The sequence below is a fragment of the Sorex araneus genome, chromosome 1, assembly GCF_027595985.1.
Source record: "Sorex araneus isolate mSorAra2 chromosome 1, mSorAra2.pri, whole genome shotgun sequence".
NCBI lineage: Eukaryota > Metazoa > Chordata > Mammalia > Eulipotyphla > Soricidae > Sorex > Sorex araneus.
Genome location: NC_073302.1, coordinates 251,067,308 through 251,094,579, shown reverse-complemented (window position 1 = coordinate 251,094,579; position 27,272 = coordinate 251,067,308).

Sequence of the window (27,272 nt, the reverse complement as noted above, 5' to 3'; positions counted from 1 at the left end):
TCAGCCTATATCTCCCATGCCTAGTGGGCCTGCCTAGCACCCTTTGCTTGGTGATCCCTTTTCTATCAGAGCTGCTCCTTCACCTAGCATGTGAGGTCAACTTTCAAGCTGTGGAGTACTCCTCTTGGTACTTATCTCTACTATTCGTGGGTCTTAGTCTCCCATCTGTCACTTTATATTCCACAAATGAGTGCAATCTTTCTATGTCTGTCTCTCTCTTTCTGGCTCATTTCACTTAACATGATACTTTCCATGTTGATCCACCTATATGCAAATTTCATGACTTCATCTTTTCTAACAGCTGCATAGTATTCCATTGTGTAGATGTACCCAAGTTTCTTTAACCAGTCATCTGTTCTCGGGCACTCGGGCTTTTTCAGAATAGATTCTGGCTATTGGGAACAGTGCTGCAATGAACATATTGGTGCAGATGTCACTTTTACTATACTTTTTTGCATCTCTGGGATTTATTCCCAGAAGTGGTATTGCTGGGTCAAATGGGAGCTCAATTTCTAATTTTTTGAGAAGCGTCCATACTGTTTTCCAAAAGGGCTGAACCAGTCGGCATTCCCACCAGCAGTGAAGGAGAGTCCCTTTGACCCCACATCCGCTCCAACACCGGTCACTTTTGTTCTTTTAGATGTGGGCCAGTCTTTGTGGTGTGACATGGTATCTCATTATTGTTTTGATCTGCATCTCCCTGATGATTAGTGATGAGGAGCATTTTTTTCATGTGTCTTTATGTTTGTGTGTTCAGACTGCCTCACTTTGGTAAGATGTAAGAGAACACTGACCATACAGTATAGGGTGGAGGTAAAACCCACATGGTCAGAACCCGAATCTGACTTCTCTGCCACTTCTCTCAAGTCTCGTTGAACTTAGCTCTTGAACCTATAAGACAAATGTGTATTTGTGTGTGTGTGTTGGGGGGGTGTTGCGGGGGTGGGGAACAGGCACTGAGGAAGGGGTGGAAGAAGGGGGAAGCTCTTTCCTTTTTTTCCTCTCTGATCTGTAAGAAGGGAAGGTTGCAGACTGCATGTCCTTTTTTGCTCATTCAGAAAAACTCATTCAGTTTCTGTGTACAGGCACAGGAAAACCAGAGGGAGCAATGCTGGTTAAGCATCACTATTTAGCCACACAAAACCCAGGCTTTAGTTTAAACTTTGCACAAAAAAACTCTCTAATCTTCCTGCCACCACATTCAGACGGAAGGTGTGAAGAAAGGCATCTTTGTTTGCAAGCTCCCCAGATATAATTGTGATAAAAATGGCCTCTGCATGCCTAGTTTAGCCATTTAAAAAAAAAAAAGTAGGTATTTTGGGCTGCTTCAGCAAATAGAAAAGATTCAGAATCCTTTTTTTCCCCCCAGAGAAATGAAATCCTTTGTTTATTGTAATTACCAGCAAGTATTTTGTCAACTGAACAATAACACTAGGCCCAAAGTATAGATAGTGTAATTACAGAGGATTCAAAGCATCTCTAAAAATACTCACAATGACATCAACTCAATTCATGCCTTCTCCTTACCCCAACCCACCCACACATGAACCCAAGGACTCCTTGTTTGCTTCGATTTAGTTGCCCGAGCTAATTCAGGGTTAACTCTTGAGTGAGCACTTCATGTAGTGCTTTGCAATTCTAACAAAAACTTCGTATAGCAAATCTTGTGATTAAAAACATTTTGCAGGTCAATTCTGCAGCCCATTCTCATATTCTGGTGTGCAGAACTGAGCTTACCAGGCTGGGGGACAGGACGTGGGAGCTGGGGTGGGGGTGGCTATTGAGTGGAGGCACACTGAGACAACGGTGGAGGGAAGAACGCTGGTGGAGGGTGTGCTGTTGGGCCGCTAAAGGCATGCAACCCTATCATTAACAGTACTGTCAACCAGGGTGCCTAGAATAAAGCGAATAACATAGGAACAGAAGAGAAAGTACAGCTCGCATGCTGCTTGCCTTGGAGGCAGTTTAAAGGGGTTCAATCCCTACGACCACATGTGGGTCCCCAAGCACTGCCCAGAGTGATTCCTGAGCACAACAGGTATATATGCTTCCCCCAACCCCTAAAAGAAAACAAATCAGTAGGACTTACCAAGTAAAAAAACTAATAATCAAAGCATTTCATGCACAAAGGCCTTGACAGGCAGCCCTAGAGGCCCTTCTGGATCTAGGTCTCCTCAGAGTTTAGGAGTCCAGCCAGTCAGTGGGTGTCTAAGTTCTGGAGTCCCACAGCTCCAGACCTCTCCTCTCTGCCCCTGATGCCCAGTTACAATCTCCACAGACTCTTCTGGTCATTCCCTCATTGTGATTTTGCGAGTTCAGTTTTCTGGGAATTCATGCTAAAGTAACTGCATCAAATCTGAAAACACTGCCACAGGCACCAAACATGTGTGTGTAGGAAGACCATAAAAATAAGCCAAGAAGGGGGTTATCATCCCTCTCAATCTCAGTTTCATCATCAATTAGAGGGTGACAGTAGTACTTATCCCATGTTGTAACTGTGAGATGAAACGACAGTAGTAGTAGTAGCAGTAGTAGCAGAAGTGTGGTGGAAGGAATATGTGCAAGGTGCTAGGTTTATGACTGTATTGTGGCAAAGATTTCACATAGCACAGCAGGTAGGGCATTTGCCTTGCACGAGACCGACCTGGGTTCGATTCCTCCATCCCTCTTAGAGAGCTTGGCAAGCTACCAAGAGTATCCCGCCCGCACGGCAGAGCCTGGCAGGCTACCTGTGGTATACTCAATATGCCCAAAACAGTAATAACAAGTCTCACAATGGAGATGTTAATGGTGCTCGCTTGAGCAAATCGATGAACAACGGGACGACAGTGCAGTGCAGTGCAGTGCATACTTAATCCTCAAAACCCATCAACTTGTACATATTAAGTGGACATTAACTGTACATAGCTTTTTATGTCAGTCATATCCCAAAGTGGTTTTTACAAAACAGAAAGAAAATGTATAAACATTAAACATTAAAAATGTATAAACAATAAACATTAGGTAAATGTGCACTTGATTCAAGTCTTGTTTTTTTTTTCTCCTTCTGGGCAGCTTTTCCCTCTTTTTCTCATGGAGTTAAGAACTGAGGGAGCTATAAAATGCCTGCCATAGAGGCAGGCTGGTGGGCAGGAGGGTACCGGGTGGTGGAGGAAAGTAGACATTGGTGAAGGGAGTGGTGTTGGAACTTTGTATACCTGAAATTCAATCGTTAATTACTTGATAACTTTGTAAGTTACCAAGTTAATTATTTGGTAACTTGGTAACTTCATGGTCACTCAATAAAATAAATTTTTAAACAATAAAGTTACATATTCAAAAAGCAAATAAAATAGGAATTATACTGTCTTGGTAAATAAAGATGTATAACTTATGGCCAGAAAAACCCTCACTGTTATTGAATTTTTTTTTAAAGAATTGAATGATTTGGAGCCTGAAAGATAGTATAGCCAGTATATGGCATTATTAGCCTTGCATTGCCCTACCCTGGATTCGATCCCAGTCACCCCATATGGACCCACCCCCAAGTACTGCCACTCCATATGGACCCACCCCCAAGTACTGTATCCCTGAGCACAGAAATAGTAGTAAACTCTGAGTACAGCTGGGTGTGGTCAAAAGAGAAAAATTAAGAATTGGATGACTGATGAACTATATTTGGCTAGGTTTTCCAAAAGCTTGGGAGCTAAATGAAGAAATGTCTGCAAGCTTGGAACTGAACGCACTTAGAGGCAAAGGAGGAGACTCAAGGTCCCCCTATTCAGCCCATACATGTCCCTGCACCAATCTCTTGCGACAACGTGGACAACTGGCCATAACATTTTTGGAAGATTACTCCGAGGAGTGATACATATTAAAAATCAACAAAACTAAAAAGCAATCGGATTATTTGGCTTACACGTTGCAGTTTACCCATCTTTACCCTTGGGAGGGGGCGGATGCCCTCTGCCTGCCCTTCTAGTGGGAGCTCATTGGTCATGACTGGCACACACCAGACATGACCAATCTGCTGCCTACACGTGGCTGAATCTTCCCAGGCTGCTAGGGGCAGACATGACCAATCAACCTCCGCAGTCTTCCTCATTCAGTACTGCCCCAGACTCTCGACTCCAAGAAGCAACCAACAACCCGTCAAAAATTAAATAATAATAATAATAATAATAATAATAATAATAATAATAACTTGCCACCGCCCTTTTTTTCTGTCTTCTGTCAGTTGCAGCTGCTGCTTATGGAAGGGCAGGGTAAGGTGCAGTCAGTAATGCCTGCTGCTGAAGTTAATGCCCACGTCTACCCCTAGGGGGCAGGATTTTCGGTGCTTGAGGTCAGAAAAACAGAAAGAACAGTTGTGGGTAATTATATAAACACTACGGGAGGCAGGACAGGCTAACTTCCTTAACTTCCAGTCCTTAGCATGGGTTGGTTTAAGGGGGCAGAGAGAGACGTGCTGCCCGTTCTGTTAACACCTATTTCAATCTGCCACTTGATACATTACTCACCAAGCAAGCTGGGTGAGAACTGAGGTAGATGGCTGGTTTAGATGAAATTTTGTTTCTGTTTGGGGGCTATACCCAAAGGTGCTCAGAGGGCTCACTCCCAGCTCTGTGCTCAGGGATCATTCCAGGTGCTGCTCAGGGAACCATATGCAGTATTGGGGATCAAACCAGGGTCAAGGTCTCACAGGGAATAAAGTGCCTGCCTCTTCCATGACCTCCCCCGACAGCACTTAGAGTAGGCACTGCCCTTATCCCCTCCTGTCTGGTCTGCGGTAGTTTGGACTCACCGCATGGATTTGACATTGTGGCTGACACTAAGAGTGCAAGAGCGCTTGTCAGCCTCAGATGGCTCAAAGCTTTCCCTTGCCCGCCACTGCTTGCAGACAGAATCCATCTCTCAACTACCATGTAGGAAGTATCCCCAATGACAGGTCTTAGTCAGGTCCTGGGGTCACAGCCAGAACCAACACAAGTGGAGGCAGCTGCCAAAGGTGTCTTGCAGTTGAGAGTGGATGAAGGTCACTGCATAAGATCAATAGTGAAAACAAAAAGATATGCAAGCTTCATAGCAGCAGGGTGATAAAGCCAAACTGGAAAGAACCCAAATGTCCACCCAGGGGCTCAGTTCTGAGCACAGTGTGGTCCATCCACACTCAGAAATAATATTCAGATGTGAAAGGAGTGATGTACTACTGGCACACACCACATTCGGATGGACCTTGAAGACACGGGGCTCACTAGAGAAAAGAGCACCCGATTCTCCATTGCCATAAAGTGGCAGGCAGGAAGGTCAGAGGCTGAGAGTGGGACTGGGATCAGGGGCAGTGGGAGGATGGTGGAGATGAGGGCTAATGAGGATCAGAATCTCCTTTTCGGAATGTTCCGAAAGTCAATAGTGGTGATGAATGTACAACATTGTGAATGAACTGCTACATGTCCACCTTACTGTGGTCCAAATAAAACATTTTATGTTCTATGTATTTAGCTGTCATAAACAGCTAAATTTTGTTAGAGAAACAACCTACGTGGGATTCTCTACTTTAGTCAAAGAAGTCCAAACCCTGAAAAAAAGCTAGAAAATTCTGGGCATGTTGGAGAGATACTTGGGACCCTGGTGGAGGGAGGTGGGCTCTGGTGGTTTATGTGGTGGTGCAATGATGCATCCATTTTAATGTATCCATTAACTGTGTGAGTAACAATATTGTAAAATACGGTACCTAAATAAAAATGATTTTAAAAGAAGGAAAAGAAAAGCTAACAAATAGGAAAAAAGGCCCAAAAATTATTTTTCCCTCTTGCTTTTTATCTTTAAAAATATTTTTACAATAGATGTTTTCCATGTTTTAAAAACTTACTTCTTTAAAACAATTTTAATTAACAAAAGCAAAAATATCTGCATATATAAGTATATATAAATATATATACATATATATATAGAGAGAGAGAGAGAGAAAGGTTTAGGAACCACACTGTAACTACATCTTGACGTGGTCAGAGCTTACTTCTGGCTCTGTGCTCAGGAGTCAATCTTGGCCAGCACAGGGAATCATATGAGTACCAGGATGGAACTTGGGTCAGCCAGGAATTGAACTTGGGTCAGTCATGCACAAGGCTAGTGCTCTACTCACTGTTCTGGTCTCCTAGTTAATGATTTTCCAGAATAATCTATGATAAAGGAGTCCACAGAAGGGTGCTTCTCTGCTCAACACCTCAAACCCTGCTTTCATGTGAGAGCAAGAGAAGGGTCTTCACAAGTGTCTCACCCTATCCTTCCACCCAGTTTCCCATAATTAGGTGAAAAAATGCCAATTGCACAGAATTGATGAAAGATGACAGCTGACGCTGATGAAGACACCCTCTTCATCTTGATGTCGTGATTTATCTTAGGGTCGTCCTCACTAGAGACAGAAAAATATGCATGCTTTGTGCTCCGTCCAGTGTGTCCTCAAGGTTCCACATGCCAGGAGGGAAGTTTTCTTCTCTGAAGCTCACCAATCTCAAAGTTTACCAATTCTGGTTCTGGGAGTATGCAACAGCCAGTGGGGAGATTGTACAGTCCTGGGTGAAAGAAATGTGAAGATACTGCTCCCTTCTGAGCTTTCTCCTCCCTTTACCTCTCCTGCTGGTTCTGGGAGTAGAACCAAGAATCACTAGTGCTGCCAAGTACTTAATGTATGTCATTAAATTTTTGTACAAATACTCTGAGACATGTGTTCTTGGTGTTTATTTTATAGGTGAGTCTACTGAGGCTGAAAAAAATTAAAGTTCTTTCCCCCAGGTCTCAAAGCATGAAATAAAGGCTGTGCCACTCCAAATCCCATCTTCTTCTTATATCCTACTGGCCCTTGGGATAAATTGCACAAGTCCACACACAAACTCAGGCTAGCCCTACACAGAGATAGTGGTTACAATATGTTATAATATGTTATAACCACTATCTCTGTGTAGGGTCATATCATCTCTGACCCTAAGAGGTACAAGAAAAAAGTCAGTGCCCCCAAAGGAGGGCTTTGATAATATTGTTCATAAAGTGAAGGAGTCTGAAGGGCTCTGAGAAACAGCTCGTTATAAATGATTTTGTAACCTGCTACTCTACTATGCAAATCTATTGTTTCTAGGAGCTTTTTGGTAGAGTTTAGGGTTCTTTATGTATTGTATCATGTCATCTTCAAATAGTAAGAGCTTGACTTCTTCCTTTCTTATCTGAATTCCCTTAATATCTTTTTCTTCCCTAACTGCTATGGCAAGTACTTCCATTACTATATTGAACACACGTGGAGAGAGCAGGCAACCTTCTCTTGGCTCCAATCTTAGAGGGAAAGTTTTTAGGTTTTTTCCCATTGAGAATAATGCTTGCTGTGGGCTTGTTATATATGGCTTTGACTATATTGAGGAAAGTTACTTCAACTCTTATTTTGTTGAGATTTTTTATCATGAATGGGTGCTGGATCTTGTCAAATGCTTTCTCTGCATCTACTGATATTATCATATGGCTTTAATTTTTTCTTTTAGTGATATGATGTATTATGTTGATTCTTGTGAATTGTTAAACCGTCCTTGCATCCCTGGGATGAATCCAACTTGGTAATGGTGTATGATCTTTTTGATGAGTCATTGTATTCTATTTACTAATATTTTGTTGAGGTTCTTTGATACCAGCCTGTAATTGTGTGTGTGTGTGTGTGTGTGTGTGTGTGTGTGTGTGTGTGTGGTGTCTCTGTCTGCCTTTGGTATCAGGGTGATCTTTTCCTCATAGAAACTATTTGGGAGTGTTGGTGTTTCTTCAATTTCCTGGAAAAGCTTGCAAAGGACTAGCAATAGGTTCTCTTTAAAAGTTTGGAAGAACTCACTAGTGAATCCAGCTGAACCTGGGTTTTTGTTTGGGGGAAGATTTTGGTTACTATTTCAGTTTCCTCCATAGTGATAGGTCTGTTCACATATTCTGTCTTCTTGGTCAGCTTTGGGAGGTTATAGGAATCCAGGAATTTATCAATTTCTTATAAGTTCTCTTGTTTCATGGCATATAGCTTCTCAAAGTAATCTCTGATGATCATTTAAATTTCTGTTGTGATGCCCCTCTTTTTATTTTTGATTTAGTTTATCAGGGTTCTCTGTGTGTGTTTGTCTGTCTGTCTGTCTCTCTCTGTCTCTCTGTCTCTCTCTCTCTTTATTTGTTATTCTTGCTAGTGGTTTATCAATCTTATTTATTTTTTCAAGGAATCAACTCTTGGTTTTATAGATCTTTTGAATGGTGTTTTGGAATTTCAGCTCATTGATTTCTGCTCTGATTTTTATTATTTCCTTTTTCCTTCCTGGTTTGGACTCCTTTTGTTGGTAACTTTCTAAGTTTTTAAGCTGGGAAATCAAGTTATTTGTGTGGACCCTTTCCTCCTTCCTGATGAACACTTGCAGAGGTATAAACTTTCCTCTTGATACTGCTTTAGCATATCTGGTAGCTCATATCCTCATTCTCATTTGTTTCCAGGAATCTTTTGATTTCTTATTTGATTCCCTTTCAAACCGATTCAACCAGTGATAAATGTATATTGGAATATATCCTAGATTCAAGAATCTTTTTATGGTATTTAAAATTTTATTTTTATAAAAATTTGTTTACAATAATTTATTACATTAAATATTTCAACACCAATCCCACTACCACTATTTCAAATTTTCCTACCATCATCCAAGCCTGCCCCAAAAGCAGATGGCTGAGCAATTTATTTTATATTGCTTTTATGAATAATTGACTAAAATGATCCAAAAAGTTTTCCTTAGAGGAAAGTGCATGAAAATTGTTGCATCTCTATAGGAGCCATTAGGCCCCTATATAAGAGATCACTAATATGTTGTTACAGGTTGAGCCTTGTGTGCTAATACATATATATACATATATATGTTTATATAGTGATCAAGATACATTACTTTTTCTACCTTACATCTCATCAAATGTGATATGCTACTCTTGGTATATCAGTGGCTAAAGTATGAGATGTAACTCCAGGAATTCTAAAGTTTTAAATAGGGTGGCAGAGCTGGAGGTATATTTTTAACTGGATGGTGATTTGGGGATCTGGAGACATCCCTACAACATGTTGCTCTCTTCTGAATTTATTTGTGAGTCTCTGGATAATGGCTATTAATGAGCATATATGGCACAAGAGGCAGTTCGTGGATGTGACTGCCAGGAAACCAGAAGCACAGGGAGATGGAGAGAGGGCACCCTTTCCCGACTCCCTGCAAAGACTCTTACTGAACACTATAGTCCTCGATGTCGTGCAATGGGAACAATGGCTGATGCCTGTTCTCCAGAGCAGGAGTCTAGCCTGGCCACTCTGATGGTGAGGATGGTTTCAGGCTTCTTTGTTTGGGGGAAGATTTTGGTTGCTATTTCGGTTTCCTCCATAGCGATAGGTCTGTTCACATATTCTAAGTCTTTTTGGTCAGGTTCAGGAGGTTATAGAAATCCAGGAATTTATCAATTTCTTCTAAGTTCTTTTGTTTCATGGCATATAGCTTCTCAAAGTAATCTCTAATGATCGTTTGAATTTCTGAATTACATTAAATATTTCAATTTGAAAAATATTTCATTTTTCAGATGAAAAATATAGTTATTTTTTCACTATATTTTTTTTCACTTTTCAAAAAAATTGAATCACAGTGATATACACATTAGTAAAGTTGTTCATGATTGGATTTCAATGTTCCAACATCCATCCATGGCTTCACTAGTGTACTTTCCCCACCACCAATGGTTCCAGTTTCCCTCCTACTCCCATTCCAGTGCCTACCACTTTGGCAGGCACTTTTCTTCTCTCTCTGTTTCTCTCTGTCTCTCTGTCTCTCTCTCTCTGTCTCTCTCTGTCTCTCTCTCTCTCTCTGGAAGCTTCCAACAATTGACCTGTCCTCCTGGCCCCTGTTTACTCTCACCTTGGTTATTAATATCATATATATACATATATATACACACATATATACATATATATGTATATATGTATATGTATATGGGGGATATATTTATATCCCATAATAAATGCAGTCATTCTATACCTGTTTCAGGCTTCCTCCAAATCCAATATTAAGCCTGCTTTCTCCCACCTCTATTCCCATTGACCCAACCCAAGACACTATCATGTCACTTCAGAAGTGGCAGTTCTTTTTTTTTAAAAGAAATTTATTTTGTAAGTTAGTTCGCAATATTTGATTACATTTAATATTCAAACACCAATCCCATCACCATTACACCTTCCCATCACCAAATTCAGGATGTTTCCATCCCAAGCCCCAATCCCAGTCCCAAAACACAACCAAAAGAATACATTGTTTGTTTTTGAGGGTGAGTAGCACGTGCTCTGAGGAGGGTAGGAATATGCATGGCACACACAAAGGGGTGAGGAATGGTGGGTGATACTCCAATGAGACACTGATGGAAGATGGCTTGAGCATGGAGCACGCAGCCTTGATACCTACATACCTAGACAAGACGTTGAAACCTTAGCCTGTCGGAACAGGGAGCTGAGTCCAGGTGTGACCTAAGCGTTCCTTTTAGAAAGATCATCGCTCTCCCACCAGCAATCTGGAGGAGGGATTTGGAGACACACACCGCAGAGAAACAGGGACTGTGGAGCGCAAGCTGGAGTTCTAATCTTGGCAAACTGGGAGTGCTAAAGTGGGAGAGAGCCGGGAAAGGGGTAGAAACAGGCTGGAGCACTGGAAGACAGATGAAGTCTAGAGGAGTGGCACGTTCCAGGCCTCGGTGATCGATTGCCATTTCCCCACAAGGGCTATGCAGGAAGAAATGCAAGGGTTATGCAGGAAGAAATGCAGTGCATCCCCTTCAGAACACACCAGCCCACTGCTGGTGCTGGCTGGGGGGGGCTCAGGGGTGGCCCTCTGGGCTGATTTTCCCGGGCTCCCAGGCTGCAACTCCCAAACCAGGTCATCCCTCAGCCCTCAGCATGTCTTTGTCTCCTTTCCAGCGGGAAAAAACAAGTCATGAGCACCTCTTTCCTCATGGGGGTGTAGTGAGGCTGCTTAGTTATCGCAAGAGCTGTGCCACGTCCAAATGAAGGAGACAAGCACAAAGAGAGGCTGAAAGGGCTGCCCAAGGCTGGGACACCAGCTTACAAGACGGGGTGGGGGGTTGAAGGGTGAGGGGTGGCATTGGTTTCTGGCATCCTAATGATATTTAAAGAGCCAGAGACAGAAAAAGAAAGGATGCAGACAGGGAAAGGTGGGATTCTCTCTCTCTCCTGATGAATCAACATTCACGCCGTTCTTTCCAGATGTACTGGCCAGGATTAGAAACCTTCTGTGTCTCCCCCTCTAGGCAATAGGCACACGAGGCAGTGGAGATCAGGGAGCCCTAAAGAGACAGCTGCCAAGGGCTAGAGAGAGAGTACAGCAGGTAGGATGCATCCCATATGGTTCCCCGAGCCCTCCAGGAATGAACTCTGAGCCAGTGATGACAGACAGGAATCGGTCCTTTAGTACTTCTGGGTGTGGCGCAAACAAACAAACAAAAAAGAGACAGCTGTCAGCTCATCAGCTCACCTGCTGGGATCAGCTCTCTGCAGAGGTGTGGAGTTTGGATGACATCCCTCTCTTCACACCTTTCCCATCCCCAAACACACACACACACACACACACACACACACACACACACACACACACACACACACACAGGCACCAGGCAGGAGCCACAGCTTTTCACCAATCCTGGAGTTCATCCCGCATCCTCCATCCTCTCCGGGACCGGGAAACAGCTCTCTAGCACACTAGACACCAGAGCAAGCAGTCAGAAGTAAAGAATCTCTCCTGGCACTAAGCGCCAGATGGTTCCCTTTCCAATGAGACCTCCAAGTATCCACTGCCTCCTTTCATCCCGCCGCTACCCAGGGGCTCAGTGCGAATGGGTCAGACTTCTGAGTTCTGGATAAACAATTTCCAGCATACAGGTTTCTGGAAGAACGGACCCCTTCTTCCGCCTGCCGCCTGTGATTGAGCTTGTCTGCTCTCCCCTCCCTTCCTCTCTTCTCCCTCTCCCTTCTGCACTCTTCCCCCCCTCCTCCCCTCCCTTCCTCTTTTCTCTGATTCCCTCTTTTCCTCTTGTTCCTGCTTCTAATTCTTCTGTTGCACTTTACTTGCTACAACCCTGAGTTAAGTCTGCTCACATCACAGCAAATTTTTTAAGCCCTTGGAGAGGCTGTGTTGGGTTTCCCTTGTCAGCGTTGGAGCCTACCACCCTGGAGGTGTTTGGTGTTTATTGAATTAATTAGAATAGGTGAGTTTTTAAAGAAAAAAAATGACAAGCTGCATTGCTGCCTGCTGCTGTGAGGAGAAGCAGGTGCTCTCGGAATCTGTTTTTGCTAGAGCTGCCTGGGTTTCCAAACCTGGCATTATTGCAAAGGGGACTCAGGGATGCCTGCCAGGTGACAGGGCTGAAAGCACCACTGGCCTGGCCGGCCTGGCGTCCAGAGGGGCAATTCTGTGCCCCTGGAAAGATTCTGCCTCAGACATGGGGCTTGGGTCCTGGCTCTTCTGACCAAGTTTGAGTCTTGGATAACAGGTAAATCTCTTAGCTGCAGTTTCCTCGCTGGTGAAGTAGTGGCAATCATTGCTAACCTTTCAGAAAGTTGGAGAAAGATCTTTATTGGGTCACAGCTCCTGATGCCTGATAGGCATGCTGTCAATTCTCTGAGCAATTCGTCATCCATAGTGTTGGGATTTGGGGGGTGCAGCCTTTGAACAAGGCTTATTCTTAGGATCCCTTTGTGAAAATGCTTTGTTGCTGTGTCTGTATTTGGGTAGACGACTGAAATAGGAATTCTGTCCTGCTATCCATCCCTAATACACCGACCACCCTTTCTTTTTTTTGGAATCATCCTCTGTGTGCAGTGAGATAAAATTCATAAATGGATGGAAGGAAATCGAGAAGCTCCCTTCTCTGTGACCCATGCTAGTTCTGGCCTGCTGACTCTCAGGTGACTGACCAATTAATATCAGTTTAATCTATATAAATAACTTGTGTTACATCATAATTATATGTGAGTTCAATGAGGGAAAGGAATTGAAATAACAGAAGAATTACGTTTTATCATAACAAAATTAAATTAGTTAGGATGGAGCAATAGTTCAAAGGACGACACAGAATAAGATGCACAGAGGAAGCTCAGGTACAATCCCTGGTACATTATGAATTGCCAAGCACCACTTAGTGTGACCCATCCCTACCTCCCAAGATAGAAATAAAAATCAGCATGGGAAAAAGTATTTGCACACAATACGTTAGATAAGGAGCTAATATCCAAGTTTTAGAAAGCACTCACAAAGTTCAATAACAAAATATCCATCGGCCCCATTCCAAAATAGGAAGAGAATCATTCCCAAAGAAGACAGTAGATGAATAGGTTTATGAAGAAGTAATTACTGGAGCCAGAGCAGGTAGGGAATTTGCCTTGCATGCAACAGACCCAGATTTGACCTCTGGCATCCCATATGGTCCTCTGAGTATTGCCAGGAGTGGTTCTTGAGAACAGAGTCAGAAGTAACTGCTGAGCATTATTCAAAGAGCCAAAAAAGTAAAAGCAATCACTGTCATTCCTGATGAAGGAAATGCAAATCAAAACAATAATGACATGGCATCTCACACCAGTGAGAATATAAAAAAAAATCTGGAAATACTCAGTGTTGGCAGGATTGTGTTAACAAAGGAACACCTTTCACCATTGGTGAGAATGTTGTAAGATTTACCCTCTGTGGAAAGGAATATGGAGAAATTTCAGAAGGTTTCTCCATAATTGGAGAAATTTCATATGACTCAATAATATCATTTTTTTTGTTTTTATCCCCCAAAACATAGGAATCTAAATTTAAAAAAATATAAATACATGTATGTTCATTGCAATAGTTAGCACAATAGCCAAATGCCAAATTGTGGATCAATGAATCAAGATGTGTTGTAACTATGCACAGTGGAATACTATGTAGCTATATCACTGAATCACTGTCATCCCATTCCTCGTCCATTTGATCAAGCGGGAACCAGTAACGTCTCTATTCGTCCCTGTCACGTGCTGGTGTAGCACAATGGTGTCTGCTTGCTCCAGGAACACAAAGACCCTGAGATTTAAGCAGCCTCTCCTCGCTTGTCCTTCCCAATGCTACGCTGCCGTAATCTGGGTCTCTTTCAGGGTCGGGGAATGAGGCCCATTATTATTACTGTTTTTGGTGGGGTTTTTTTGACAAATCCAGCAGTTTATATATTAAACACTAAACAGGAGGAGAAACTGACCACCCTTTCTGAGCCACAAGTGGTCTTGGTTCTCACTGCCTCTAGAGTTATTTATCATGAGGAATAATTCTCTGAAACAGAACTGTATTACATAGCCACACATCAGCTATTCTTACCCTTCTAGATGCTAAGTTCCATGGAGTCAAGAACCATCTTTTTGTGCTTCTCAAGCTCTGTGCTCAGATCTTTCCCATAGAACCTAATAGCCAGGGAAGCCTCTTTAAAGATTTATTTATAAAAGATATGAATTAAGACCTGCCTGTGAGCTCTAAACTGTTAAGCATGAAGATTTTGTTCATCAGTAGTTTTTATTTCACTTTTGGCAGTCAATGATTTCTAGTCAGATGGGGGGACTGGTTCAAGTCAGAGAGTACTCCAGCTATTGAATCTGTGATTGTACTGTATCATAAATCAAAATAAATTAACATAGTTTTTGTTTTCTTTCCCAATCTAGTTATCATCTTTGTGTAATAATTGGGGATCAGGAGAAATTCTTTGTTCCTTCTCTCCTAATGTTGACCAACAAATTTGTGACCTTGACGCCTGTTAATAATGTGCATTGATTAACATAATTTACAAGCTTGGACATAACTTTATATCAGAATTTCTGCATTTTTCTTCAGCCATCGCACTGATAATCAGAGAATCATCTGAATATATGACTACTATGGGTTTCCTCTGATCCAAAGGCCACATTCTGACCTTGTCCAAACTCATGGATCCAAGAGTAGAATGGAAAAGGGATTATAATTTTAATGTAGTAGGTCTTGTACAAGGACTTTGCATTCATGCAGCAGTCTTTTATGTTGCCCACCAAATAAATATTGCAAATTCTTCCTCTGGGCACATTTTGCTTCCTTCCAAAAGTTAGATTTAACCTCATTATTTGCTTTGGACGATGACATATGAGAAGGAGCAATGTCACATCTACAGAAGTTTTAAGAAAAACTAAATCCTTGGAGGTTTACAGCACTAAAAGTTGGGAAGTTGTTTGTTACTGCAGCCTAACCTGGATTCTGAGGTAGTGCTTGGAGATAATCCTTCGTGGGTCTCATGCATTTCTGTAGGTCTTACGGGAGATGTAATGATTTCCCTTGCTCTAAAATGCCTCTCAAGGACAATCACAGAGCAAACAGCCTGGAAAAGTAGAGATAGTATCAACTAGAAGAAAGGGCAGGCATGCTAATTGCCCATTATAAATTCAGGATCCCTGGGCAGGAAAGATATTACAAGGGTAAAGGTGCTTGCCTACCCCAGATGTAGGCCAGGAGGCTATTGTGAAAGGCCAGTTTAGATAAGGGACCCACTTTGGGGCTTCCCCAGAGCAAGATATTGGCTGAGACTGCAGGAAAAGTAATTGAGGCAAGATTATTCAGATGAGATTATCTACCCCAGCACTGGAGAAAGAGCGCATGGGGGAAAGTGCTTGTTGTGCATGAAGCTGACCCCTCTTTGGTAATCGGTACCACAAAGCATCCCTGTAGCACCATGAGGAGTGAGTGATTTCTGAGCACAGAGCAGGAAGAAGCCTTGAGCACAGATGGGTATGGCCGAAGACCCAAATACAACAACAATAAATAAATACATAATTAAATTCAGTATTCCAAAGTTTGGGGTCCTTTCTTATAACACAGTTCACCATGTGTCCTCATACCTATCTAAGCCATTCACAGGAACTCACACAAATATAGTAATGTTCCTGTTTTTTCTGCTATGGTTATACCTAACCCAGAAGCTCATGTCTTCTGCACGCATATTGGTAGCCTATGGAAAGTAATCTGTTACCTTGAAGAGGGGCAATGCTTCAGATGTTTCAGATTCTTGACAGTGGATATTATCATCACCATTTTAAATGTGACAAAACTAAACCTCAGAGAGAATAAGTTATCCAAAGTCTTACTGCTAATAACAGGAAGATGCCATTTTCTTCATTATTTCCCCATTGATTGACATGAAATACAAACTCTAAATGTCATTCAGCCATTCCTATGTTCCTAAATTCACTGACACACTTATCCAATTGATGTTTATTAAATAACTCCTATTTCAAACACTGTGCCATGATGCCTTCCTCCAGGGTTCCTTTGTTATGTTCTACCTTAATTTTTTTAACATATATTGAGATATTAGTTTACATGATAGACTTATTTTAAAATGAACACTACATTATCATTACATAGGTTTAATGCCTGAAACAAGATATTTAAGGTTGCAATTTTTGTTTGGTTGATTTTGGGGTCACACCTGGCTGTGCTCAAGGCTTGCTCCTCCTAGCTGGGCTCCAGGAAACCATATGTCATATAGGATGCGGGGAATAGAACCTACGTAAACTGCAAGCAAAGTAAGTACCTTATCCACAATACTATCCCTCTGCCCCAATTTGAGCAAGTCTTAATTGTGGCAAATCGTAACCATTTCCCTCTGCCTTTCTGCAGAGGACAGAGGACCTGAGAGAGGAGCAAGGAGTCAGGTTCTCCATCAAGAGTACAAGTTGCCCATGGATGTGGCTGGGAGTGCTGGGGAGCTCAGGAAGACACAGCAAGAATTAGTAGAGTCAAAGACCTTTGGGTTCCCATAATTGCTCGCTAAGGGCACTTAGAGAGGGACTTGCTCATTTCTCTGTCCTCTCCTAGACACTGCAACAGTTGAAAAGACAGATTCAGGGACTTGGCATTACTGAGTAGAGGTCAGAACCTCCTCCTACACCCCATCCTTCCTCCACTCTTGCACTCCAAGCCTTTGGAGTTTTGACTGGGGGACGGGGGGGGGAGTTGGATCCTAACATTTAAATCATCCTTAAAAAGAAAATAGTAACTTGGTGAGGAGTGTGAGGAGCTCACACTTGGTAGTGCTCAGTGGCTACTCCCAGATACTCCCAGTTGTAGTCAGGGGTTGAGGGGTTGCTCAGGAAATCAAGCAGAAACAGGGATTAAACCTGGGCTTCAGCATGCAAAGCATGCACTCAGCACTTTGAACTATCTCTGCAGTGCTAGGTCATCTCTTTTTAATGGAATGCACTCAAAAAAGACAGGCCAATAGATCAGGGTTCTACTCTTGACTCCCAACTCTAATTGAATAGTGATTTGGGTGCAGATTTTTTTTTAACTTCTTGGAGCTTCAATTTTCTCATCCCTTCCGCTGAATAGGAGTATCTCATTTATAAGACTTTTACAAAGATTAATCAGATCATGTATGTCAATAACAGGTTCTCACACGTAGTAGGCTTTCAATAAATAGCAACTCTCATTATCATCCACATTTTGCTTTGACTGAGTAGACAGAACATCCATTTAAACAAAAAGAAAATGAGAGACTAGGTGTAGAGCCACTGGCTGAAAGCCAAAGGGGAAAGATAAAGCGTTATAATTGCCTCTCCTGGGAAAAGCAATAAATCCAGGCAACTATGTTTCTCACACTCAGAGGAAGCAGGGCAAGAGGGCTGGGTCAGAGAGATTTTGCTCGGAATAGGAGGGTCCACAATGCACAAAGCACTAATAGGCAGGTAAAGAGAGGAAAAGGTAAAGAGGTAAAGAGAGGCAGGCACACTATCCTGCCCTCCAGGAGTTTATAATCCACTGAAATGAGACAAATGGATAATCAAATAGATAGTGATAAAATAGACAATCATGGTAAATCGTATGTATTATCAATCTAGATTGGGATAAAAGCAAGAGCAGAAACCTTTGTTGTCTGAAGCAAACTGAGAAAAGCATTTGCATTGGTGAGCTCTTATCCTTGGGAAGGCAGTTAAGAGAGCCTTTATATAATCTTTGGTATAGGCACTAAGAGATGGAATTTCTAGAGAGATACAATTAATGGCAAGGGACAGGGGTGGGGGGGACAGATCTGACAAGAATTGGGTTTACCCAGGGAATGGTGAGTCATGTGGTTGGGCTGGAAAGTGTTACGGGGTAACCAGGAAACTGTTCACACAGGGAATGGTCTTGAGAGAGTGTTTGTTCTGGTCATCTGGGAGGAGTGGCAGCCTCAGAACTACGTTAACAGATAAATCTGGCAAGGGAGTGAAGGACAGATTGGAAGAAGGAGAAGTAGGCAGCAGAGAGACCAATTAGTCAAGTCTGCAGTTCCTGAAGCCAGAAGGTAGGGAAATGTGGAGCTGGGGGTGCAGCAGTGAGGTTAGAAAGGCTGATGTGAGGAAGGTAAAGATTCTGGGATGTACAGGAGGGAAGAAGCTTCAGGAGAAGTTTAACAATACCTGTAACAAGTGTTCTCAGCTCTGGACCTGGGGAGGTGTTGGCAAAGCAAGTCTGTGAGTGCTTGTCGCCACTCAGAAGAAAAGACACATCAGGCTTACTGGAGCCCAATGGGTCAAGGGTTTCAGGGTGAGGTTAACATTAAGTAGTGACTTTCTAGCAACTGTGAGATGATATCCATAGACTAAACAAAGAACCAGGTTGTTGTTTTTTTTCTGAAAACTTTGATGGCAGGGCATGATGTAGGGTACCATGGCACTGGCCAGGAGACTGAAGATCAGCTGTCTCAAGGTTATCCCAGGTGGGTCACTCTACCAGGGTACATGGGGCTTCTGTAGGAGGACAGCCCAAACCATCCCCAAGTAAAGAACATTTGCAATGGGCCTATCTGCAGCCCAGGAAGAGAAGAAAATCACTTTTGACTGACGGAGGATTTCACTCCGAGGTGTTTGATTATCTCTTTCACAGAAGCTGCAGAATGGGCAAACCGTGACATGTGCAGCTTTGGAGAATGAGCTTTTACAAAACATCGTTTGCTTTTGCCAAGCAGCTTGACACAGTGACTCTAGATTCTGACATACGTTTATGTTTTGATCTAATCACTCTACCTCTAGGACTATATCCTAAGAAAATGACGAGAAGTACGGATGAAGATTTATATGCTACGTTTGCCTGGGGGGGTGGTGGGTGGGGGAAGAGAAAAGTAGAGAAAACAAACCAAATTGCAACAACAAGGGGAAAATTAAATAAATTATGGTATGCCTATTTATAGAATGCAGTACAGACATTAAAAATCATGTGTTTGAAGCATCAGGGAAGATGTTCACAAAAGAATGCTAAGGGAAAAAAAGCAGCCTGCTTAATTATACATGCATAAATCATGGTGAGGCCACAATGGGAAGAGAAGCAGACTCGGAGAAGTGAAATCGAATCAGCTTTTTTCTTCAGGCCTTTATGAACAGTTTAATTTTTCTCTAAGTTTTTTTTAAGAATAATAATAATTAGCATTTATTGATGGCGTACTATGTGCTGGAACTTTCCGTGCATGTCAACCCTTTCAATCTTCAAAACTCTCTGAAATCGGTGCAATCATCACACTCACACTGCAACTAAGGAAACAGGCTTAGACCAAGATTCCTTACTTAAAATTATCTTCTGACTGAAAAAAAAAAAACGATAAAAGCAAGACTTTAACAAAGCTCAGCCTGAGCTTCCTAGATTTATTTACTCAGTTCACTCTCCATGCACTAACATACGCCTCAGAGACCTGGGCCCTACGCAAACAGGATGTGTGCCGAAAGTAGATAATAGACCAAACATGATGACTTCTTAGTGTCTGTGTTGCAAGCTATAATGCCCAAAAGGAGAGAAAGAGTATGGGGAATATTGTCTGCCATAGACGCAGGGGGAGAGGGGAAAGGGGGGGTATACCAGGGATATTGGTGGTGGGGAATGTGCACAGGTGGAGGGATGGGTGTTTTATCATTGTTAGATTGTAACCCAAACATGAAAGCTTGTGACTATCTCACGGTGATTCAATAAAAATTAAAAAAAGAAAAAGAAAAAGAAAAAAAAAGAATCAGGGACACTGTTTCGTTTGCCAAGGTGTCGTAAATCAGATGGGCTGTCTCACTTACCAAGGCATCGAATATCAGATGGGCCGGACACGTAATGCGATTCAGAGACAACCGCTGGACTAGAGCTGTTACTGACTGTATTCCACGGGACATCAAAAGACCACGTGGCTGCCCACCAACGAGATGGTCAGACTTCTTTGTCAAAACCCTGAATGAATGGTCTGAGGCTCTTCCTGTTCCTGGATATCAGCCCGCTCAAGCAAATCGAGGATCAACAGGAATGACAAGTGATAAAAGTGATTAAAAAGATCTTTTCCTTCCCTCTACCACTCACTTGCTAAAAGAATTTTAAAAAATAAATAAAGTGTGGCCTGCAGAAACTGAACTGTGGTGTTCTGCCAAGCGACTCACCTTTTCTGCCAATATCCCTCTGCCAGTGCCACCCAGTCACTGATGGTTGGAACTTCTCTTCTCTGAAAAGAACATGAATTTCAAGAGGGCAAAGAAAACTACTTTCCATTGTTAGTCATTAGCTAATTAAGTAAATTATTTTGAGTACTTAACACTGGAACTAGTCATTAGAGTTACAAGTAGATTAAGAACAAATAGGAATGTATTTTTTCACTCTGGAATAAAATGAAATGGGAGCCATCTACCCATTCTCCCCCAGGAACCCTAAGGCTGTTTCTCTGCTAGGGGAAGCAATGAGCCAGCAACACAGGGAGGTTCACCTGGCCCTGGCCAGCCCTGCAGGTGACAGCCCCCGACCTTCTCTGTGGAACAAAGGCACTGGTTTGGTTCCTGGCTCATTTCTTGCTTTTCCTGTCAATGCTTCTGTGACAAAGTCAGTCTAGAGGACAAAGCTGTATCTAAAAAGGCTGGCAGGCCACCCGGTATGGGAATCCAATCTTTCACCAACCTTTCTCCTCTGTAAAGGACCCTCCCCTTCTCCTCCTCTCAGAGGCCCCAGCAGAGATCACAAGCCTTCTTCTTCGAAGCCTTTGGTGATAAAGCAGCCAAAATGGAAATGATGTTACAAAGGAAAAGTAGGATCAGGTGGGATGGAGAAGGCTGGGGTGCCCTAAGGATCCTCAGACTGCATTCCCACCTATGCTTTCTTTGGGGAACTGCCTACAGGGCTACATCCTGATTCCTTTGTTATTGAGGTTTTTGTTTTACTTTTTAAGCACCATCTATGGGAATAAGGGTTCATAAGCCCAAGGATTGCTGAGTTAATTTATAAAATGAGAAAAGGAAGTTATATTCTGTGTGTGTTGCGTGATTTCCCCCCTGACAATGCATGCACGGAACAGGCAGCACCTGACTTGCTTCTCTTCCACTCCAATTGGTATTCTGCTCACAGCACAGAACACAGGAGAGTCAAGGCCAAACCCGAACGATGCACAATAGAAACGGGCCAAGAGCAGGCCTTTTCCTGAGGGGCAGATTCTGTTACCCTCTTGTTTCGGAGCATCAGGAAACAGAAAGGAGAGGGGTCTTGGACAGCATCATTGAGAGACAAGCATCTGTCTATATTGGATCCACCTACAGGATCCTCAGAACAGAACTCCAAGCTGCATGGCCTCAGGTAAGCCAAACATTCTCCCACCGTCCTACCCAACTTCAGTATCAATAACTACACAGTTAGCCAGCCAGGCACACACCAGACCCTATAAAGTAGTATTTGCAATTGAGTGAGTTGGGTCAGAACTCCATGCTGCCAGAGGGAATATGAAAACTGAAATTAAATAAAAGATTGACTGTAGGCAGGCTCCTTTTGCCAGAGGAAAAGTCATTTTCATTTTCTGCAAGCCGTCCCATGCTCAAACTAAAGGTTCTTAAAAGTAGAGCTGGAATATGAATGAGGAGAAACTGGTGACCAATATTAAGATTAATCTCCTGGGTCAGACCTGGAGCTAAGCATGGCAAGATATTTTATCAATAAAGTTTCATGACAACCACACTGCAGAATTATGGAAACTGAGGTTTGGAGCATTTGAAAAACACATTCAAGATAATACAGCTTCTGAGTCATGGAACTAACAAGATTGAAATCCAAGACTCATGATTTCCAAAACCAGATTTATTTCCGTTATGCCACTATATCACCCACCTCTCATCAAACCATCAGTACCTACATATGGTAACTCTGCATGTGCCTATGTGTGTATGTGTATGTGTGTATGTTTTACACAGATCTCCAAATATCCTGGAATTTGAATACTATCAGTCTGAACTACCCAAGCCCATGACCATGTTTTCTAATTTGCAAGAAGCATCCCCATTTCAAGTGACCAGCCTTCACATAACTGCTGGCTTTTTAAGAGACTGTGACTGTGACCTAATTCCACTCTCAATCTCTCTATCACATGACACCCTAATCATATAGATACATCTTCAGCATCTTGCACCCAGGAGGTAACCTTCAGGATATCAATTAATTGACAGACTACATAATTTTATTTTATTTTCTTAAGAAAATTCTGAAGAAATTAAGAATTCCTTTCCTTTTGGGTCACACCCTGCGATGCTCAGGGGTTACTCCTGGCTCTACTCTCAGGAATTATTTCTGTTGGCACTTGGGGAACCATATGGGGTGTTAGAGATCAAACCTCGGTTGGTCATATGCAAGACAAAACACCATCCCTACCCACTATACTATTGCTCTTAGTCCCAAGACTGTGATTTTCCAAAACCTCCTTCCAACTGCCAAGTGCTGGTATGAGCAGCCAGCCCAATGCGGCAGGCACCCGAGTAAGAACTGGGGATCTCCTGCCCCATCCCAACTTCCATTCCAGTACATTCCAGTAGGGCTTTTGCCTTGCACGCAGCCGATCCGGGTTCGAGTCCCAGCAAAGCTTGATTTCTCTTTGGCTTGCCTTGTGTGGTTTTTTTTTTTTTTTGAAAATGAATCACATTTCTGCTTGTCACTAAATTTCTACAGAAAATAAAAGCTTGGGTGTTCTTGATGCTTTCCTAAAACAAGAAGGGGAAAAAAACATATGGCGAAGGGGAGAAATAGCTCAAAGGGTTGGAGCGCATGCCTGACAGGCACGAGACCCCAGCTTAATAACCGCATTGTGGTCCACCCCAGCCACCATCCCAACATCATCATTAGCCTCTGAGCACTTCTAGGGAAAAGGAGACAGAGAGGGGGGGGGGAGAGAGAGAGATTGAACTAAAGAGATAAAATAGGGGGCTGGAATAATAGCACAGTGGGTAGGGCATTACCTTTCATGCAGCTGACCCGGGTTCAATTCTCAGCATCCCATAGCATCCCATATGGTCCCCTGAGCACCGCCAAGGGTAATTCCTGAGTGTAGAGCCAGCAGTAACCCCTGTGCATTGCTGGGTATGACACAAAAAGCAAAAAAAGAAAAAGGGAGAGAGAGATAAAATAGAAGCCAGTGCAATATCACAGTGGGGCAATAGCACAGTGGGTAGGGCACTTGCCTTGCATATGGCCAACTCAGGTTCATTCCCCAGCACTCCATATGGTCCACCAACCTTTGTTAGCCTGAGCTGAGAGCCAGGGGAAAGCCCTGAGCATCACAGGGTATGGCCCAAGGACAATAAATAAATAAATAATAAATAAATAAATAAAATAAAGTTAACATTTTTGTTAAGGTGCTTACAGGTAGAGTTGCCTACAGATGAATGACTGTTCAAACCAGAATGTTCTATGTGGAAAAACCCTGTTTATACTTCCACCAGGACAGTGAGCTTAAGTCAGACTGGCCCATGCTGAACCAGATGTATGGGCAGAGAGTCGTGGCTTGATTATTCCTCTTAAACATAAATAGAAAGAATAAAAATAGCAATTTAATATTAATAGCGATATTAATATTAATTCCAGGAATTTTCTTCAGAAACATAAATAGACTGTAAGAGTGGTCAGCACAAGTGACTCCAACAGCATTCAGCCTGAAAAGGGCATTTATGAACTGATTGCTCCTTTGCCAGGTGTCAGAAACACTGGAATGGTTCCCCAAGTAAATCCGTTGAGATTGATTCAGAGTGTTTGGTTTACCTGAGGCAACGCAGCTCAGAGTTCCATTCTGAGGATCCTGTAGGTGGATCCTATGAGACAGAGCATGGGTGTTTGTCTCTCAGTGATGCTGTCAAAGACCCTTCTCGTGTTTCCTGATGCCCCTAAACAAGAAGGTAACAGAATCTGCCCCTCAGGAAAAGGCCTGCTGTTGGCCGATTTCTATTGTGCATTGCTTGCATTTGGCTTTGACTCTCCTGTGTTCTGTGCTGTGAGCAGAATATCAATAGCAGATATTAATATTAATTAATAGAAGATTTAATTTTAATTTTAATTTTTTCCCCTGTTCACGGTTCTTTCCCAGGCAGCACATAGCATATTAGCAGGTGGTGGTAGTAGTGGTTGATACCTTTAATAACATCTAAGAGAAACAAGAAGGCAAAGGGCTACAATTTTTGGAGGGGGAAGAGCAGCATATAGGTAGGTAAAACAAGTCCTTGGGCCATTATTTCCCTCTTCCCTAGTCTGTAAACTGTGAGGAGTATCCTTCCCCCTGTCAGGACTCTCATCTTTTTTGGATGTCTTTAAACTCTCCTTTGTCCACTCTGTCCAGGCAAAGTGTGAACAAATAAACCATTCCCAGTAAGTTTTCTGGGCCAAAAATATTTGCATATGAGCCACTGGGAATCAATCCCTCAGGCACAGCAGCGGCTCTCTGCAATCTTACAAAAGGTCACCAGAAACCCATGCAGTCTGCTCAGAAATCCTCTAAGGGGTGAAAAAAAATCGCCTTTCTGCCCCCTTCTTTCTGCCAGTGGCTTTAAGGGCATAATCTAGCAGTCAGGAAAACTGAATCCCTGGGATTAATAGGCTTTAGGGTTTGTCAGTGAGAGTCAGAGGCTGGGAACGCATGATGTGCCAGGCTGCCTTCCTCAACCACACGGGAAGCACCACAGGTATGGGGCCCACTCCAGAATCCCCTTTCTCCAGTGGACAACAGTGAAGTGTCTCCCCCGAAGGCTGTGATGACAGTTATGCAAACTTGGAGCTTTGAAACTGGCTGGGTCTATTGGCAACTTTAGCAGGAAAGCACCAAAAGAGCTTCCAGAGTCCTTCCTCCCTGGATGTGTGGAACCCAGGTCTACCAATGGCCATCTTAGAACTAGCTGCATTAGCTGCATTGCTGTACATTTACGGCCCGCCTGTGCAACAACCATATTTACTGATCTGGTTGCAGCAAGTTGCACCTTCTTGAAGCTCATGTCCCCATTAATTATTGTTCCCCGTCTACATCAGTGAGAGCTTGGAGATGTGGTGGCCCTCGGTAGGCCCCCAGGGATGTCCCCTCAAGACAGGATCAGAAAGGAAAGGGCACAAGATGGCAACCATGTGATTTTTATTAAAGACAACATTCTAAATGAATAACCGTTCTGTTGCCACCAGACTATTTTCGTTTTCTGCTGGGAAAAGAAATGCTCTCTGAATGTTTTATTCAGCAGGAACTAGAAGACTGATATTATAAACTTTTGCAAACTAACTCCCTGAGCTTATGCTGCTAGAATCCCTCCCCTCCAGGGCAGCTCTGCCTCACTCCTTGTTCTCTGAGATCCCGTTAGACATCTGCCACCAGGTTCCAGCAAGCCTGGTTCTGATAGGGACAAGGGTGTGGTACTCAACAGCCCTTGGATGGTTCTAAGAAAATTCAACCTGTATGTGCAATGTGAGTAGGAAGGAAACCCCCACCCTGGGACTTACAGGAATTCTCCTCAGGCAACCCAGAGATTGCTGAAGGTTCTGGGTGTTCGGTGGGGGAGAGGCAGGAAGTTATACTCATCCTTCAGGAGTTCTGCATGAAGGATCACCTCCCAAGGGGTTGTTGAGCAAATGATTCCCTAGAGCTGTCAAATGGCAGCTAATATCTAAGGATGATGAATAAGGGAAGATGGGGTGAGGATATTCCAAATTCTGGAAGCTTCTGGATGGGCCCACAATTAGCAGAAAGTCTTATAGCTATCCTCAAAGGTGGAATTGCAGAGCCCACGCCTCAGCGGATTTGCCTGGGGAATTATTCTAATATTTCTGACATCTGGCAAAGGAGTTATCAAATCACAGATGTCCTTTCAGAGTGTTTGCAGTTGGCGTCACTTATGGTGATCACTATTATGGTGTGGCCACACAAAACCATACTGAGTGTAAAGATTTAAAATCATATAGTGATAAAGGACTGGGGTGTGGGTAATACGCAGAGGTACTGAACAAACCTGGCACCAGAGACTATGGGAATAATTTGTAGTGGGGAGAAGGCAGCAGTCACCCTATGACTGTCAATGGAACTTGGCATGGGTTACCATCCTCTTCCATATCATATCTTCCTGGTATCACCAAGAAGGGAAATTAAAACTATATTTTTCAGTCTCCTAAGTAATGAATGAGGTTGAGTGAATGAGAGTCCCTGATGCTCATTTTGAAAGATGGAAGGCTTTCCTGGTAAGAGGGTAGAGAATGGGCACCAGCACGATGGTGTGTTGGCAGCAGATGGCTTCATGTTTCATTGTCTGGTACCAATTTGGTGGGTATGGAGATGACATCACAGGTAATGGTAGGTGCTATTTCTTGACTTCTGAGAGGTTGATAGTGGTGTGATCCTGAAGCCAAATGCTAGAAAGCCTCTAGTTTTTCAAATGAGTTTTCCAGCACCTCACTCTCAATAAAATTCTTTCTACTGGAAAAATCCAGAGTGGTGAGACTAATTAGCCACTCAGCAACACCTTTCCTTTTCTTTTGTGTACCTAGTAGACTTTCTGCTTCCCAGCCTCCTTTACAACTTGGTGTGACCCTATCCTTATGAACTGTGAGCAGAGTGATTATACCTTCTTTAGATCTGAGTTAAACAACCTTGCATCCAGAATTCCTTGCACCTTTCCCTTCTACTTTTATGCTCTTTTGGACAGAAAACAAAGATCTTAGAATCTCTGTGTAGATATAGTGAGGCTCAAGCTGGAATAAAATGGGGCTGGGCCCTTGAGTCACTAAGAGAAACTCTCCCCCATCATGGTAGCATCAGTCAAGACCACCTCTGCTGTGTGGGATGAGAGAGATGCTATAGAAATAGGATCTCAGACAATGGTCAAATTCTTTTTCTCACAGAGGTGAGGGAGGGGAAGAAAAACATAATTGGGCTAAGTCACTGGGATTGTGAGATTT